Consider the following 17,943-nt stretch of genomic DNA (forward strand, 5'->3'; position numbering starts at 1 on the left):
GTCAGCTAGTTGCTGCAACATTCACCTGAAGTGTGAACAGGTTCTCCAAGACTTCAGCAGTCTTAACCTTCTGCAAAGCCAGGAGCTGTCTTGTGTTGTGGCCCTGTATCACTTGAGAACTGAGAGACAGGGGGAGAGGACAATACAGCAAAGGTTTTCCATCATAACTCCTGAAGAAGAAGCAGCAAGTCCATGCAATCCTTAAACCTTAAAATCAAAAGAGCCTCAGAGTAAGTGCAGGCTTTGGTCATTATTTGGTCCATTTTTCCTGCCTAGATAAGAGAAATAAATGGGGCATTTAATTTTGCAGAAGACCAAACCTGAGGAGTGCTGTGTTGCACTTTCTATTTTATTTGGGACCTGACTGATTAACAAAGCTAGTAGCAAAGCTATTTCACTAAACAAACATCCTATGGCGTACAACAAAATAGTGATGCTCCGGCATATTTCTCATGGCTCCTTCTTTTAGGGATCATGAATCATTAAAATCTTTTGGGAATTAGCTACTCAGCTTCCTACGTTAGATACATTTGCTAACCTGAGAGGGGTAAGGATCTCAGGACTCAACAGTAGATTTAAGTCTGTCCACCATCTGTGCTGAAGGGCAGCCAATGCAGATTGCACCTTCAGATCTGCACTTGGGTGCCTCTGTGCTATGTTTCATTTCACACTTCTGATCTCCTTACCTTAGAAACAGGAAAAGTGCACAGTTGATGAGCCAAGTTTGCAGGCAACTTGAAATTGTTCTTCAGTGGCTGTAGTTTGGACGTGCACTTGACTATTCAAAGGTAAGTGAGATGAGCTGACTTTAAAATGGTCAAGTGTTGTTAATTTTACATGGGGAGTTTTGGAAGCAAGTAGTTATTTTCAAAGTTTTCAGAGGCATCACTGAAAGTATTCAGGTATACAAGAAAAAGTTGGTGAGAAGGTCAGACATTTTCTCCTTCCTTTGCCCTTCAATAATTTTTTTTCTTTTCCCTTTCTACCAACAAGAAGAAAAAGACACTAACAAATGAAAAATGAAAATGATTTGATGACCCTTGTCCAAAACAAAATTTTTGAGAGGGAGTAGCCTTACAAGCTTCAAAGTATACCTGTAAATACATATACACATAAATGCTTCTATCATAGCAAGTTCCAGTAAAATGTATAAAAATTCTAAGTATACCTAAGCAGACAGACTAAGTACAGTTAAATTCAGCTGCTAAACTATAAGAAGCAGACAAAAAATAGTAAAACTATTAAGAATTTGGAAAAAAGTCACATCTTTTATATGAATTTAAACTTAGGAGCTGACATAGAGAATGATGATTTAATTTAGGAGTCATAAGGTTAATAATGCTGATTCAGTTGCAGAGAATTCAAATACACATTGCTTCCTTCTAAACCTTTTTAATTGTTTTAAGTATGTTTTAGGGAGGCTCCAGAATGAGCCAACTTGCCAAGAGAACCTGTATCTCAGTGGAAGCCAGTGTTCAGCACACTGAACACTCAAAATCATAAATTACAAGTTACATTAGTCCAGCAGAGCAAGGAACCACTATTTCAGGTATGGTTTCAGTGAAAATAAAAAGCAATTATTTTTCAGAATTCCCAGTAGACAACTTCAGTTGTCTTTTTACATTAATTTTTATGGACACTGACTACACATCAAAAAACCACTTGTGAACTTGCTCTGTGTTTTTGGGAAAGTTGAAAACATCAGGAATCAGAGAGAACTCAAATCAAAGTACACTTCAATCTGCCTTGCCTATTGTGAGGAAAAAGGTAGCACTAGACCAGCTTACATGCAGGAGCTGCACACAGGCCCACGCTGATATGTTGAGCGCTGTGATGATGTGCAGTGCACCAGTGTGCTTTTCACATTGATTTGATGTGATTTTCACAGTTTGATCAGTGAACCTGAACTCTTAGTGTTCTTGGTTTCTGAGGAAGCTCAGGCTGCTACTCAGCTGGTTTAACTTGATAACTGGCATGTTGGGCTTCAAGCACTGACATTTAACCATCTTCTTCAATGACAACAAGTAGGTTGGTATCTGACCATCACTCTGTGTAACAAGTGACCCACAAGCTGAGAGTCTTTACCCAGCATCAAAGGACACAGACATTTACCATACATTCCCATAACAACATGTTCACCAGTGTGGATAGTAACACAGAAGTGAATAAAATCTATTCAGTTATTTCCTACAGGAGAAAGTCTCAGATGAAGAAAGAGTACCTCAAGTAAAAAATGGTATCACTTATACATGCCAGATTTGACCTTAACATGGTATCCAAACCTAGAGCAGGATTTGAATTTCACAATTAGCTTCACATGCTCCAATTAGTTTCTCAAACTGCACAGAAAGTAGAGGAAGTTCAATAGTAAGACAATAGTAAGCTTTTGAAAAAACATTATAGAGAATAATTGTGCTCTGGAGGATTTATTTATTTACTAATGCAAACAGTACACACTGAGATAACATCTGGCAGTGTTTATTACAATGAAACCCAATCAATACTTCTGTCTACTACAATATCTGTCCACAAAATAGTCATTCCTTCTGGCACTCAGAAGAAAGTCTCAACTATGTATTGTAGTAGCCTTTGCCAGCAAAAAGGGAGATTGATACTCCAATTCTTCTTTTAGAAAGAATTCTATGTACCTAGACACAAGAATGATGGTGGAAAATTAGAGAGAGAGATGCAGCTCACAGCATTACAAGAAGCATTAGAAATTCATAAAATCATAAAAATCGAATTTCAAAACGATAAAATTATTTGAGTTGGAAAAGACCTTCAGGATCATCTAGTTCCAAACCCCTGCCATGTGACATTGCAATGACACCTTTCAGTAGATCAAGTTGCTCAAAGCCCCATCCAGCCTGGCCTTAAACACGTTCAGGGATGGGGCATCCACAACTTCTCTGAGCAACAACCCTAAAGAATTTCAAAAAGCAATAGATCCCAGACTTATTTCTTGTGCCTCAGGGGAGGGTCCTGGTCAATGGAAAGTTGTCTATGAGTCAACAGTGTGTCCTGGCAGCCAGGAGGGCCAACCGTGTCCAGCGGGGCATCAGGCAAAGCATCGCCAGCCAGTCCAGGGAAGGGATTGTCTCACTCTGCTCTGACCTGGGGCTGCCTCACCTTGAATATTGTGGCAGTTTTGGGCACCACGATATAAGAAAGACACTAAGCTGTTAGAGAGTGTCCAAAGGAGGGCAACAAAGAATGGTGAAGGGCCTTGAGGGGAAGCCGTGTGAGAAGCAGCTGAGGGCACTTGGTCTGTTCAGCCTGGAAAAGAGGAGACTGAGGGGAGACCTCAATGCAGTTACAACTTCCTCGTGAGGAGAAGAAGAGGGGCAGGCACTGATCTCTTCACTCTGGTGACCAGTGACAGGACTTGAGGAAACTGCATGAAGTTGTGCCAGGGGAGGTTTACACTGAATTTTAGAAAAAAATTTTTCACCCAGAGGGTGCTTGGGCACTGGAACAGGCTCCCCAGGGAAGTGGTCACAGCATCAAGCCTGACAGAGAACAAGAAGTGTTTGGACAATACTCTCAGGCACAGGGTGTGACTCTTGAAGTGGTTCTGTGCAGGGCCAGGTGTTGGGCTTTGATGACCCTTGGGGGTCCCTTCAATTCAGAGCAGTCTATGATTCTATGATTCCTTTTGCTAGTGAGCTACCAGGCCTTCTGTGGCATTTTAGAGTTACAAGTAAAGGCAGAAATTTTGACTTCTAATTTCCTTTTGAAGTCAGGATTCAAAAAGAAGTGATACTGAACCTTCCCACATAATTAAAAAGCCAAAAATAAATTTGTTTTGAAAGTTCTGTGTATTAGAATTTCCAAGTAAGCCCTTTCATTTTTTTCTATTTGCATTACTGCACATCAGTGTAGAAAAACTAGCAGTATTTTGTGCAATGAAAAAAGTTACCAAGCATTAGCTTAGTACTTGCTGAACCTTCACCTTTCTGAAGTGCCTCTTGTAGTCTAACAAACAGATTGACGTGCAGTGACATGCATTACTACTTACATATCATGAAATTAAGAAAAAATAAAATCATACAAAACAAAATCAATACTATTATTTTTCCTCCTTACATTTTTAATTGCTGTAATTTTGCTTTTGTTGAAACAGCCATTTCCAAAGAAAAATGATATGTCTGTTTAATGTGACTATACATAAAATAAATGTGCATTTGCCCTTGTTTAATTTCACATTTTGCCGGCACACTGTTCAAGGCATTTCTATTTGTACAGGGCCTACAGGTAAAATAAGACCTTCTGTGCTGCATCAAGTCCTGAGGCATAGGCTATGCTCAGAAGTTATTGTGGTGATATGTTACCTTTTTCCCCATAAAAACTTCACTTTGACAAGATAAGTGGGATTGTAGTTATGAACTGGGGAGAGCAGGGAGAAGAGGAGACACAATTTGTTTTCCTCTCTACTGGTCTAGATCTACTGGGCAGAGGAGAGCATATTTTAAGTTGGACTGGTACACTGAGCAGCCAGAGTAAGCACAACAGCATCGAAGATGCCTGTTCCTATAATTTGTGTTCCATAAGGTTTGCATTAGGATTTCATGTTTAACTTCTTACTATGTCTTGTCCTCCACACCATCAATATCTTAATATAATCTAAAGGCCCTAATGATATGGCTATTAGGAATGAACTGGGGAGTAAGTATAACAATACTGCTATATTAGCAAAGTGGTGAAAGACACAAAAACTGACCTTCCAAGCACTGAAACTGGTGAAAATCCCACTACATTAAGTGGAGACCCTGTTTGTTGGATGGCCATCCATTGCTGTCAATTTAGCCAGATAAATATGTGCCATGCTTGCAAATACACAGAGTATTTGACCTAGCTTTAAGTAAGAGGACTGAGATTTCAAATGTGCAGAACAGTCTCCACTATTTTTTTCTATATTTAATACAGGACAAATACAGACTCAGTTCTGAAAGCTCTCAACACTGAGAAAGATCAGTGCAGGAGTTCCCATTTGCATATCAGTGATGCAGAGTAAAAAAGACAAACTGAGACAGAGACTGGGACTTTTACCCCCAGACTCAAGCAGGAACCCAACCCCAGTCCAGTAGAGGATCAGTTTGTCAGAACTGCATACAAAATTTCCTAGTTCCTCATCAACTCCACAAACTAAAGAAGTGATTGTAAGCTTCATATTAAAAGTGGGCTAGATAAAAGCGGGGAAGGGAATGGCTTCTAACCACATTAAATAAGGAACATCTATTTTGCTAAACAGTATATTTATTTTACAAGAAATAGAGGCATAAGGAGCTTAAAGAATAACTACTGTATGGTATAGATACATTCTAAACATTATGACAGAAGCAGAGTAAGAGATTTTTAGAAATCAAATGCTTTTAAATGTAATTAAATCATAATAAAGATAATCACATAGAAAACTGTGCTCCTGACAGTCTGACAATGCAAGGACATCAGAAATGTTTTCCACCATTGTAAGGCACAGGAAATCTATGCCTATCTCATATTGATGAAAGGAAAATTCTATAGGGGGATAGAATATGTATTGTAACAACTGGTAATTTCATAAAAAGTAAAATGTACCTAGCACATTTGGAATTCTCTAGGACATGAATAATTGCAGTAAGGAAAAAAATATTACTAGTAAAAAATCCTGTCCATGGAAGAGTTACCAAGTCTTTAGTCTCTAGAGCTACCCTTTGGTTGCCTCTAGGTTGAATACCATCCAACAAGATGCTTCCCTTTGCCCTTAATACATCTCTAGTACTGGGAAAAGACCCTGACTCTGGGGTTTGAATTCTACTTGGAGTCATGTACCTAAATGTCATTGCATCTAGCTTTGGATCTACTAGCAAAGTGTCCTTTCATCATCGATTTCCACATCTTCGTAACAGTCTAAGATTTACATACAAGAAAAGAATGACATTTTGAGCACCCCAGAAGTTCAGAGACTATCTGAATGCAAAGCTTCGGTTCAATACCTCTCAAAAAACATATACATTGTAGGATTTTATATTTTTTATATATTACAATCACACCTATTGGTTGTGATTACCTTCCTACATTAAAAATTCTGAACCCTTGCCAAAGGACAGTTCCCTGGACAGGCAAGGGAAACACTTGGGGTGACCATGACTGGTATCCAGAGGAAACTAAATATTTGCTAGATATCTAGAGTTGTACCAGTATCTGATTGTTTTCCTCAGTGCTGTTCTAGAGCCATCTGTATCAGCACATAGGCATGAAACCACCACAGCATAAGAAAGACTGGTAAATTGAACAAGAGTTTACCATGACAAATATTTCTTGAATGGAAAGCATGATCAGAATAAGGGTAGATGAAGATGTAAAGAGTAGTATTTTCTGAGCCACACACACAAAAGAAGCTGAGAAGCAGTTATATTTCAATCTCTGAGACAGAAAAAAACCCCAGAAAACAGGATCATTTCTGGGTTGATTTTCACATAGTCAAATTCAACAGCACTGCAGCCCCGACAAAAGTAAAAAGAAGAATCCCTTCCTTCCTGCAGGATTGAAACAAGTATGAGGAATCAAAACTCTTATATTCAGGTGCCATCCATGAGCATCAGTACCTATAGCAGCTTTGCCTACTGACTCAGGGATTTTTCACTTCTAATCTTGCTATATTTTCCATCAAGATGATAGATTAATTTAATTCTATACCTTCTTGGTCACCTGGTTTCTGGATCCCTCAGCATTCTCTCTCTGCATTCCTCAGGCTTGTGTGATTCCTTGACCATTAGAATTTCCCTCTAATCGCTAACTGCATCCAGGTTAAAGCTGTCATTTACACACTAAATCTGACCCAAAGGATGACCATTTTATAGTTGTTTGCTTCAGAAATCCAGTATCACTTGTTCTGGAGAAGTGACAGCCACTCAGACAGACATAAGAAGGTTAGTCATGTATTAAAACAGGGCAACAGACATGACAAAACAGATTACCCTCCTCACTTGAAACCCTAATGAATGGAAAAAGAAGCTAGGAAGATTTAAGAATTCATCTGCCTTTGGCTCAGATTTTTCCACTGATGGTCTGATCTTGCAAACTATACCCCACTTAAATGAACTGTGGCTGCATGACTATGACTTGGTTCATATTCATGGAGATTATAGTGCACAACTGGTGGACAACTACCACCATTGCTGTTGTGAAGTAATGTTGAGAAAATTATGACTTGAAAAGATTCTGCTAATAAGAGTCATATGATTCTCCATCAACTATTGCAAGTCTTGAAAGAAAGCAGATAACGCTCTTCCATTCTGCAAAATTTTTTCATTATTCAAAATTTCAGTAAGAACACCACATGAACTAGAACGAAATTTCTACAGAAACATTATGAAGACAATGAAAAAAAAACTGCCAGAGAAAGCAACAGTTTAAAAAAATTTGTTAATGCAGGTTCTGACTTAGAGATGCCTTCAGTTATTGCTGACACCAAATCATCTTGCAAAGTCAAATACTTATTTTTTATTATGATTTAAAAATAAAAAAAAATAAATAAAACAAATATATTTATCTTTTTCATGTCAGTGGAAACTGTCGAAAACAACAGATGAATTTTGACACAACGGATTAAAATCTCTTCTAATCTATTATGTAGATGCAGGTGCAATGGTGGGAAACAAGGGCAATAAGAAGGGGATCCTTTACAATAAAATTCAGAGCTAGACAACTTATACCAATTAAGAAAACAGACCAGAAAATTTGGGTAACTTACATTCAGCAGACTGTCCTATATCTGACTCTGGAATCTGAAATGATTCAGTGCGAGTGTCCTCAGGGACACTGATGTAAATATAGAATAACCACAGTGCCTTTCTCTGGAGTTCCTCCCATTACACACTGGTTTGGGGCAAAATAAGAACACCAAGGCTTGGAAAAGGCCAGGTCCGTGTTGCCTTTTTAGCTTTTGTAGTTTATCTGATGACATCTCCAGTCTAAGTTAACCTTCCTTGCTCAATAATATTTAATCTTTATTTTATCTTGAAGTAGACTAGCAAATGCTTTGATAAATGTAGTGGAAGATTTTCCACTTTCACCATAACATCTTCAGTGAAATGCTGAAGGGTTTTACTACAACTTACTACAGTAGGGCTATGCAGGGAATCAATGCTAATATTCCCATGCCTTTTTAATATGAGTGATTCACAGCCCATACTCCTTTATATACTAAAGCAACCACACACTGGAGAGCCATTTTCCTATCCTCATCTATTGTGACCACTACTCTGCAAAAACAAGAGCTGCCATCTATGAAAAAATGTCTTGACTCTACCCATTTGTACACTACAACTGATGCCCTTAAAATACAGACCTACAACAACAACCAAAGCCCCACACAATCCCTCCACCTCCTGAAAACCCCAAACATTAAACATTTGTAAGGAAACAAAAAAAGCATGAGGGACAATAATTCCCAACTCCCTTTCTGTGCTAAGTTGTAAATGAGACTGACTAAAACCAACCTGAGAACTAACAGAATTTTCAGGCTGGCCAACTGCGTTTTGAGATTTGCAGTTCCATTAAGTGAATACATCTTTCAAGGATGAAAATTCAGAAAACAGAGACAATCATAAGAGAACAGAGACAATTACAAAGCTCCCAATCTCCTGAGACCTTTACCTTTCTGTAGCAGGCTTTACTTCAGCCTTATTACATATTTTCTGTGATCATCAATCCTATTTGCAACTTTCAAGTGTCTCCATGTTCTGCGTCAGAGGAGTTTGTATCAGACAATACCTGCAGTGTCTCCATTAATCCAAATTTTAAAAACCAGTAACTGAAACAAATCAGCATTTGTGCACTGACTGGAAAGAAACCCTGCAGACTCTGTGTGACTGAGAATTTGTTCTTTGGTATCTATGTGACTCCCTCCCCTGTCCTTCTCTAAAAAAAAGAAGGATCAAAGCAAAATCCTGGCAGCCCAATTGAATCTTTTTAGAGACAGTATGGTTTCAGTTATGAGAGGATGGAAAAATGAGAACCCTGGAGATCTTCTGGGAACATTAAGCTTTATTAATCAGGAGTGTATTAGCCACATACCAATATTCCCAAACAGTACACTGAATCAGAGAATGTCAGGGAGCAACAGAACCCATCCAGGCTGGTCTTCTGTCTTATGGGAAGTTCTACCACAACCTGAGAGATGGTTTTCCAAGCCATTTCTTAAAAAAGAAACTTCCCCTGCTTTCACAGTACCTACAGGTTGTGAATTCCAGTACTTTACAGTTGATACAGTCAGAAGATGGTTCCTGATATACGACTTGGTAATTTTCACTGCTCATTGAACTGATTTCTTTAGGTATATCTCCCAGTGGACATGAAGAACAATTAATCACTGTGCTCCTGATTATAAGTTTTCACTAGATTATTTTTTTTTTTAATCATATTCTCCTTAACGTACAACAAAAGCAACACTTTCAGAAGCACATAATGCTACGTAAGACTCCTACATATCCTCTTGCCCCTTGGTTAGATAACAATCAACCAGTTTCTGCTTTCTCAGCAGTTTTAACTCCAGGACAATTTCTGCCTTGACAAACATTTCTGACCTCTCCACATTTCCACTGGGGTTCCACAGGTAGAAATCAGGGCAGAACTTATCCTCATGAGTTTCTGGATTAATGCCTTGGTATAGGAAGGGGAAAAGCCAAAATTAATTCTCTTTGTTAATGCTATTCCTCAGTGACAGTCAGCCCCAAGACATTGATCTTTGTTCAAAGCAAGTGCACTTCCATACTTATTTCCCATTTGCAGCACAGTTGCTACAAGCCACTATGTTCTGCATCAAAAGAAAAAAAAAAGAAAAAAAAAGAAAAGAAAAAAAAAGAAAACAAAGAAAGAAAAGAAAGAAAAGGAAAAAAAAGAAAAGAAAGAAATGAAAAAAAAGAAAAGAAAAAGGTTTAAACTCATGGGGGCTTAAGGTTTGTCAGAGGAACGAGAACCAGGAATTTGCAGGACTCAAAGCCCATCTTAGACCTGAAATTCTAGTTAAAACAGCAAGTTACAGGAGGGAAGGACAGATCCTATCTCCATCAAGAACTGTGAGGATTCTTGCACTATGAAGAACATGGTATGGTAACTTGTTTGTTGCTTCAAAACTCTTCCTTCATTTGAAAGCACTACTGTGATGGACGAAGCCCTTCTCAGCCCTGACATCCTGACGCTACACATGCAGCTTGCACTCTGGGATGCCAGCTTACTGTGTCACATTGGCTTGGGTTCTGCCTGTTCCTTTCCTTATGCCTGCAAGCTCCATTGAACTTATGAAAATTCAAACTGTCTTCTGTCTGTTTCATACATCATCAGCAAACAATCACTAGACAAAATGAATTTGCTTTATGTAATTTGTAGGCTACACAAATGCCTATGCTGTATAATACCAAAAAAAAGGGAATAAAGTTTGGTTAATTCAGCATGGAGGGAAGTAGCGAAGCAGCAGCACAGAGAGAGAACACAAACAATAAAATACTCAACAGTAGGGAGAGCGACATGAGAAATACTTCTGTAAATTGGAGTTGGCCTCGATACCTTTGAGTGATGGAATTAAAAAAAGGCATAAGCAAGTTGTGAAAAATTACCCCCACAAGAGGCTGTATCTCCATCCATTGTGATTTGGCAACACAATATACTTATTAATAATAACAATGGTTACTATTTATCCTCTAAGAGCTTTGCAAACACAAATTCAATAATGTTCAGAGAGCTGTATCAGTTTGAACCAGATTGAAAATGTGATCTGCTGAACAAGGCACAGCAAAGTTAAATGACTTGTCCAATGTCACTCATTGATCCAGCATCCATTAAGATTAGAACATCGGATCTTTTGGTCAGCAATCAGATCACAAAGCTGTGTAAGGCTAAAACCTGGACAAACCAACTTCTTTTTTAACAAAAATAACATGTCATATAATCTTTATTGCCCTCGGCCCTTGGCAAGGTAACTAAAACCATTGCTTTGAAAGCACATCTACTGCATCTCTTGTATAGGTTTACAAGGTTATGCATGCAGAATCTTCTCCACAAACAATACGTTGTCACTGTCTCATTCCAAAATCATGCAGACGCTGAACGTGAGCAGAGGTAGCTCTTAATGCTTGGCTTAATCCTATTTGGGCTCAGTTGCAAAGAGCAAAATACTTAAAATCCTTTAAGTATTTGAGTAGTCCCATTGACCTCAATGGATCTACTTGCCTTGATATCAACCCACAGTTGATAGTACAGAGCAGACAACACAGAAATCAGCTCACAGACTTTTTCCATAAAGAGTGTACCTGCACCACATTTAGAAAGATGAGTTCTCGTGCAGCTGTCTGACAGATGTTCATGTGTTGTGAACATGTATTTTCTTCTAATGCCAGGCACCAAGTCAAGCATATTTTATATTAGCCAAAAATTTGGTCCATCTTATATTAATCAGTTGCTTTAGAGAAATCCCTACCCCAAAAGCAAGATTTCCACCCTTCAGTTAAAAAAATCAAATACAAAACTATCAGAACATGGTTTGCTTTTTCTTCTTGCTGTTTTTGGGTTAGTACAGGAAAGCCATACTGGCAAGTTCACCTTATTAAAGATCTGATTACAGCAAACATACAGAAAACAAAGAAAATCCTTAAACCAAACCTTCCTCTAGAACAAAGTGCTATCATTTTTATTGTGGCAAGTAATGAGTTGCATGGACACCAGGTGTAGTAAGAATCTCATCCTCATTTTACAGGATACATGTGAATATGTAAAAGTTTCTTCACCTTGTTCTTCTGTATTCCAGAGACAGGCTGTATGCCAAGACTACAGAACTTAGAAGCAGCTAAAAGTTTAGAAGTGGGGCTTTTTGTTTTAAAGCAAATGATACAAGAAACTCGAGGATTAGAAACATAGACCTTTACTTCATGGAATGGAAAGAACTAGGCAGAACAGACTTGGGAGTCATGATCCCATATTCCATTCCCAGTTTGACTACTGATTCACTTGAAGCTTGAGAAAGCTGCCCAGCATCTGTGTTGATGTATTTGACACTCTTGATATTAAAAAAAAAAAATAAATTTCCTATCCATGTTTTACACTAGTGTATTTCTTTTGCCCTCCAAAGCCTAGAGTCTCATATAACTAAAAAAAAAGCACATTCCAGGCAGCATCAATCATCAGGTTCATATATTGCTACCTGTTATTTTGCCTTAGGGCAAAATAGGTAGTGACCATTTGGATCCTAAAGATTCAAAGAACTTGTCTAAATTCACTCCTCACTCCACTGTTGCATTTTCGAAAGAGAATTACTTTCAAAAAAAAATTGTCCTGGTTGTTCACACTAAATAAGAAGACAAGTATGAAATTCTGTACTCACAGATTCAGAAGAGGTCTCCCATTTTTACCCAAACACCTCCCTTTAAATTGCTGCTGGACCCAGCAAATCCATGAGCGTTTTCAACTCTGCTCACCAGTGTAATTGCAAGGTTAACCTCTGGTGGCCAAGGAAGCTGCTCATATTCAGCAATGATGAGCAGAAAATGTTAAATACCATTCACTGGCCACAGCCTGCAGTTAATACACAATATTTAAACAACACAATGGCATGGCCCTTGCCAGTAATGTAAAAACACAATGGAATAGAGCCAGAATGGCACAATCTGCCTGTCTGAGTCATGCTTGGCACTACATGCTGGAAGGGGCATGCATTAGTTGCCCACAGTGTGACTGTACCCTTTAGCTAGTTTACAATAAAACATTAAAATATATTAAAAAAAAAGAAAAAGGGGGGAAGGAATGATAAATCCCACCTAATAGTTAAAATATTTTAGCCCTGAAGTACAAAAGCATCACTTTGGAAGAAGGCTCTGGATTTCATTATAGACTGCACATTTTGATCTCAAACAAGAAAACAAACTGACTTTGCTTTGTAATATTTCCCAGCTTTGTACTGTTCAACTGAAATCAATCTTTTTCTTACTATCTACAAGCTTCTGGATTTTTTTTTCACTTATTATTTCATTAAATAATGAGTATCTGAATATACCATATTTTTCAATCCTCTTTTGCATGCCTGTTGTTCAGCCATTAGAGTTCCAAATCTTAATTATTAACCCAAGTATATTCAATAAACAGATTCTAAATGAGGGTAGATCAGAGTGATGTACAATCTGACCTGCATTTATGGAATAACTCTCCTGTTAGAAAGAGACTCCTTTCTTGCTGAGAGACATAGATGTTATTTTGACTGTTTTGTTGTGTCACAGCACAGATGAATTAGGAATTTCTGCCTTCATCTACACCCTAAAGCAGCTGAAGTCCCCTGTGATGTCATCAGAAAGTTGTTTGTTTTTGTTCTTGTATAAAGGAGAAGAATTTGTTACGACATCATAAGAAGAGAATAAACTATTATTTTGTGCTATAAGGAATCTTCTGCTACTTTCTGTTATCTCTGCACCAACATGCAGAAATCCTCACTGACAAAGCAACAGGAACTGTAAGTCAATAAACAGAGATGCACAGGATTTCTAATAATACTCAAAACAAAGCAGAAAAGAATGATCTATTCAGTGGTCTGAAATTAAAGATCTGCTAGATGTAAGTTCCTTTTTAATTTTTAAATAAAACATCCTTTGAACTTCTAAATCCTATTCAAGGGGACTCTGACCTTTATCCAAAACCAGCTACTGTGCTAACACTTTGGATGCATATAGAGGAAAAATATGGACAAAAGGTACCGGAAAAGCTTTTACTTACAGGAACGCAGTGCGGCTTAATCTTTTTGTTTTTAAGGTGCAGTGATTTCAGCATCTACAATGTAACTTCAGGCAGTCTGAAAAGAAACAGGTTAAAATCTCTTTCAGTTATAATTGGTATTTCAGATTTAATTAAAAATTAAACTTTCATAATGTTTCACCATCCAAAGCAATGCATTATCAGTCAAGCGTAGCTTTTTTTTTTTTTTGTTAAAAGAAGCTCTTCCCAGAGTAGTTTGCAATGAAAGAAGAAGGGGAAAAAGGCAATTGAGAGTAGCAAAATACATTTCTTCAGAAAAAGATCTCAGAATAACTTGGAAAGAAGCCTTCTGCCACTTAATTTTAACAATCAACCTTATACTAATTAAAAAAAAAAAGCATCACAATTAAAGAAGACAGAAAAACACCATCACATACCAACGACTGTGAGGAGAAAAATGTTAATTTCAGCAAAACAAGGACATTGCTAGGACCAGAACATACGCAACAAAAGGGAAAATATGGTTTTACATAATGCCAGCCAACAACATTTTTAAAAATTCGTTCTACAGCATGTAGCACTTTCAGACTGTTGCATGGAGGAGCAGAGAAAGACAAGTTCAAAAAGAGGAAAGCAGTTTTAAAGTGTACAAGGCAAAAGGTCCCTTGCAACCTTTTGTTAAGGGATATGAAATAGCTCATCTGTAAAGCTGCACAGTTTTTTATCATGTAAAATAAATGTCACGTTACTGTGCAAAACAGATGATTAAGAAGTGGTAGCTGTAGACATAGCATTTGAACAGATGCAAAAAAAAAAAAATATATATTTTTTTTAAATGCAGTTGGAATAGTTGGAATGACAATAAAACTCCAGGGGTTGCACCATAAATATGAGTTTAAATGTTAGATTGCATTTTAAAACCTGTGGTTTTAATTACATCTAATTATAAAGGCTCCAAAACCAGGAGAAATGAGAAAAACAAAAAATATTAATAATAAATTAAACCAATTTTGCAATAAGTTGTCAGGATTCAGCCTCATAATAACAAACCATACGGCAATATACACAGACACATACAATGTACCAATGACTCCTTAAAGGAACAAATCAAAACTTGATTAAATTTTATTTTTAAAAGGTGACAGCAGAACCTGCCTAATTTATCTAATTCAAAGTCCAAGCTATTCTCTTCACCAGCAGCACACTAACAGAGATCGGCAAATAAATCCTGGATGTGAATCTAATACTTATTTTGAATGTCCCACAGGTTGGAAGCAATTACTAAGTAAAATTTTTCCTTTATTTTCCCATCAGTAAAAATCCAGTTCTTCAGACTTCAGAGTTATATGAGCCTTCTCAATCCATCCACACATGTTTAAAAATGAAATGCACTGTATCAGACAATATCCTGTCACACAAACATGTATATCACAAACAAGAATGAGCTCATGAACTTATTTGTGGGTTTAACTTTCCCACTCTGCCAAGATCAGAGGTATTGAAGGTCAGGAGACAAAGCACAGAGGGGGACAGCAAAGCAAGAACCAGAAACAATTCTTGAGTATTTGAATAATGGAACAAGAGCTCCCTGACACAGGCAGTAGGATGATGCCACAAGATAACCTTTATAGGCTTGGATGAAATTTTTCCTGAAGGAAGCATTTGAGAAACATGTTCTTCATCCTTTACACAGACATTATATCAAACAACTTTCCTTCTTTCTCCTGACTGGTGTGTAGTCAGACTGAGAAACAGGGGAGAAACCCAGGCAAGAAAACTGATAAGTCCATCAAAAGCAGGCAACAGCACAACTGTCACATAAGTGATAACAGCTTCAGCCTTTGGATTTCCAATTCTTTCCCTTCCTTCCCTTCCAAATTTACCCCTTTTCTAACATCTTCAGGACTGTAATGCTGGCAGGGAAGGAGAGGGGCAGCAGTATTTACAATCCAAAGCTATTTCTTCTAATGAATGCAATGAAAAACTGACCTCAACTGAGAAAACAAAGAGCATTCACTGAGGGTGAAATGTATCCCTGTGTAGAGAGCCAGCATACAGACTGCACCACTGAAGCCCTATTCCAATGACCTAAATAGGAATAAATTGGTGCATGGACTTCACCACAGTAAATTTTGTCCAAATTCTTGTAGAGAACAAGGAAACATGGCCCTCTCCTATCAAAGCACAAAGGCATAGCACCTTCTTCCCATGCTGGGCACCATCCTGACAACTGCTCTTTAGTGTATATTCCTTTTTTTTTACCTGAAGTCCTTTATGCTTTGCACACGTTCTTCTGATTGGAAAGGAGGGAATGCAACATTTAGTGTTATTCTGGAAGTTGAGCATGAGGGCATAGTGCCTGCAGATAAAATGGTCCCTCTCCTCGAGCACACACTACAATCCTTCCACTAAAAGAAACACAGCCTTGGAAACAGTTCTTTATGAGAGCATGTTCATTGCCACCTTGAAAAACTTGTGATTAAATAAGCATAGTTAACAGAGCACCTGACATACAACAAACACAGCCAGAGCATCTTAAAAGAGCTATTTTAGCTACAAATTACTGTTAAACCCAGGGAAAACTTCATTAAATCAGAATACCTATCATTGCCACTTTAGCAGTATCTTCCTTTTACAAACTGAGAAACCTGTGACTTCATCTGTATAAGTGAGAGGTAGAAACAGAGGTAGATTCTCAAGCAGGAGGCCTGCATTTCTGTGCAGGTGATGATGCTTAACACCTGTGGAGCAGGAGACCAGTTGACTGAAAGGAGTGCCCTAATTCCCTTGTGGAAAGCAAGAGGCATGGCTCAAGAATAAGGCAATGAAGTTCTACTTGAGAGAGGTCCAAGAGCTGGAATGGCAAGAATGAAGAGTATGGCAGGTCAGGAATGAGGCACGTGAATAAAGTGTTAACAGCAGAGCAAGTGTTAGCTCTTAGGAAAGGCTTTAAAAACAAATATGAGAAGGTAAACATGCTTTGCTTTCTTATGATTTCTGCTTGCCATAAAGTTTAGGCAGAGACTGAAAACCGTGAGAGGAAAGCTACCAACTGTACGACTGAAGTTCATTAGCAATATTCCATGACTTACAAGGGCTCCTGACTCTGCCTGACTCATGTTTATGGTCTAGTTCCCCACTTTCATAAGAACCACATTCATTCCATCTAAAAATTAAAGAAAACAAAACAAAAAAAAGTATAATTTGTTGTTGGGAAACATTTCAGAAGATGTCGGTTTCTGAAACTCAGCAAAAAGAAAGTTCCACATCTGTGAGTTTTTGATTTTCTTTGAATACCTTAAGTCAAATGGAGCAGGTTAATTAGAATCCTATACAGCTGATTAGTTATGAGGACAGGGAAGGCTAGGAGAGAATACAGTACAACACTTATTGATATATTTAGAATTTTCTACATACAGAAGTTACAACATCAGTCAATTGATCTTTCTCAAGTTCACTTCTGGAACTGAAAATCAATGATGAAGCAATTGCCACACATAACTACTCAGAGAAGGTAAAACACTGATGTCCTGACTCAAGAAAAAAACCCATTGGCAACATTCAGAAAGTCAACTTCAACAACAGGAAAAGGGGAAAGGGGAGGACACTGGATGACAAACAGACATACATGAACAAAAAAACAACCCAAGACCTTGAAGAGAATTTTTAAAACTGCTCATGGGCCAGACAAGAGACTTCATTTCAACTTCAGAACCTAAATGACTACTTAGAATATGGCCCAGTTTATTTTCTGGTATTTTAAGTTTGAAAACATAAGTAAGGCTATGGACTAATTGCATCACAGAAATGAAAAAAGGAACGTCAATGTTTTACAGGCTCCTCATTTAACAACAAATAAGCAAACTTTGAAATTGGAACCATAGACATACCAGCACAATGCTCTATACAGGTTCATCAGTAATGCAAAAGAATAAATCTTATTAACATAGATATAACATTACACTACTGCTTTTTTAAGGTGAATGCATTTTAGTTGGTATTACTTTTCCATAAACAGTTTTATTTTGTTACCAGTCTCTTGTCTTGAGGTGATAGAACAAAAAAAAAAAAAAAGGAAATTAAAAAAAAAAAGTAATGCCAGTGCTTGAAAAAAAATCCTTCCAAAAAGCCTTCCTGAATTGCAGACCTTAGCACACTTTCAAAAGTATGCAGGAATTTTTGCAATTTCCAGTTCTGCCTTCAAACTCACAGCCATTTGTATGGTAG

At 37.7% G+C, this 17,943-nt stretch overlaps 1 protein-coding gene across 17 annotated transcripts in view; it reads right to left on the reverse strand.

The window, feature by feature from the left end:
* Positions 1-17,943, reverse strand: part of ZBTB20 (zinc finger and BTB domain containing 20) — a 476,987-nt gene that overhangs the window by 299,763 nt on the left and 159,281 nt on the right. For all 17 annotated transcript variants that reach the window (XM_050333923.1, XM_050333929.1, XM_050333928.1 and 14 more), the window contains one exon: positions 13,738-13,813. The gene's annotated coding sequence lies outside the window, so the exon portion shown is untranslated. The remainder of the gene's footprint in view (positions 1-13,737; positions 13,814-17,943) is intronic.

The sequence above is a fragment of the Myiozetetes cayanensis genome, unplaced genomic scaffold (genome assembly GCF_022539395.1).
Source record: "Myiozetetes cayanensis isolate MyiCay16 unplaced genomic scaffold, myiCay2020 scf5-8, whole genome shotgun sequence".
Taxonomy (NCBI): Eukaryota; Metazoa; Chordata; class Aves; order Passeriformes; family Tyrannidae; genus Myiozetetes; species Myiozetetes cayanensis.